This window comes from Microtus ochrogaster (genome assembly GCF_000317375.1).
Source record: "Microtus ochrogaster isolate Prairie Vole_2 chromosome 14 unlocalized genomic scaffold, MicOch1.0 chr14_random_1, whole genome shotgun sequence".
NCBI classification, from domain to species: Eukaryota; Metazoa; Chordata; class Mammalia; order Rodentia; family Cricetidae; genus Microtus; species Microtus ochrogaster.
The window spans coordinates 17,543,759-17,545,161 of NW_004949096.1; the positions used below are offsets into that span (position 1 = coordinate 17,543,759).

The following is a 1,403-nucleotide window of genomic DNA, read 5'->3' on the forward strand; positions in this document are numbered from 1 at the left end:
ATTATTTTTGCAACTGTTTTGAGTTTTAAACCATCTCCAACCTAAGTGTTACATACCAGGCTGTTGTGTTGCTCACAGGTAGAGCACTTGCCCAGCAGGAGGCCCTAGGGTGGAGCTTCAGCATTGCTCAAATGTATTCGTGACTTTCAGGGGTAAGGGAGATAGATGGCTCAGCATAAGCATGAGGACCTAAATCCGAATTCCATCACCTGTGTAAAAAGCTGGGTTCCCGACAAGAATCGCAGTGGCGATAGGAGTCACACTAAAGCACAATCATGTCTATTATGTCCTATAACAGAGGGGCAGTCATGGCCATGAAGGGAAAGAACTGTGTGGCCATCGCCGCGGACAGGCGTTTCGGGATCCAGGCTCAGACGGTGACCACAGACTCCCAGAAGATCTTTCCTATGGGTGACAGGCTGTACATAGGCTTGGCCGGGCTGGCCACCAACGTCCAGACCTCAAGTTCCGACTGAACCTGTATGAGCTGAAGGAAGGTCGGCAGTTCAAGCCCTACACCCTCATAAGCATGGTGGCCAACCTCTTGTATGAGAAACGGTTTGGTCCCTACCCCACAGAGCCTGTCATTGCCAGGTTGGACCTGAAGACCTTTAAGCCCTTCACCTGCTCCCTAGACCTCATTGGCTGCCCCATGGTAACTGATGACTTTGTAGCCAGTGGTACCTGCTCCGAACAGATGTATGGGATGTGCGAGTCTCTCTGGGAGCCCAACACAGATCCAGAACACCTGTTTGAGACCATTTCCCAAGCCATGCTGAACGCCATGGACGGGGATGCTGTCTCGGGCATGGGCGTCATTGTCCACATCATTGAAAAGGACAAGATCACCACCAGGACACTGAAGGCCCGGATGGACTAACCCTGAGCTCTGGTCCCAGTTTCCTTTTGTTATATATATGTTTTTTAATAAAATTGCTTTTCTTTCAAAAAAAAAAAAAAAGCTGGGTACCCACAATCCCAATACTATAGAAGCAGAGACAGGAGGATGGCTGGGATTTACTGGCTACCAGCCTTGTTCCAAGTTCAGGGAATAATAGATATTGTTATATGATTTGGTAGAGGAGGACCCCTCCCCCACTCTGGGGAGCATGGGGAGCAGACACTGTATACACACACACACACACACACACACACACACTCGAAAAATATGTAAATAACACAACAAACAACCATAGTAAAAGAAAGAATGTACTGTCCCAAAGCCACACCTTGCACAGGAAGCACTGTAATGACCAGGACCCCAGTGGAAAGCTGGGACCTCCTGGGACAGCTAATACAGCCCTCAGCTGATCTTTAATAGGAATCTCAGTCAAGGGCAAAACGTAAGCTGGCCCGGGCCGTCCTGCCCTGTGAGCCACTGAGAAGGCCCAGGCTGCTGTCCC

The 1,403-nt window shown here is 49.7% G+C and overlaps 1 pseudogene; it reads left to right on the forward strand.

Annotated features, from left to right (window-relative positions):
• The first annotated feature begins 275 nt into the window (after positions 1 to 275).
• On the forward strand, positions 276 to 880 carry LOC101990174 (annotated as a pseudogene).
• The last annotated feature ends 523 nt before the right edge of the window (positions 881 to 1,403 follow it).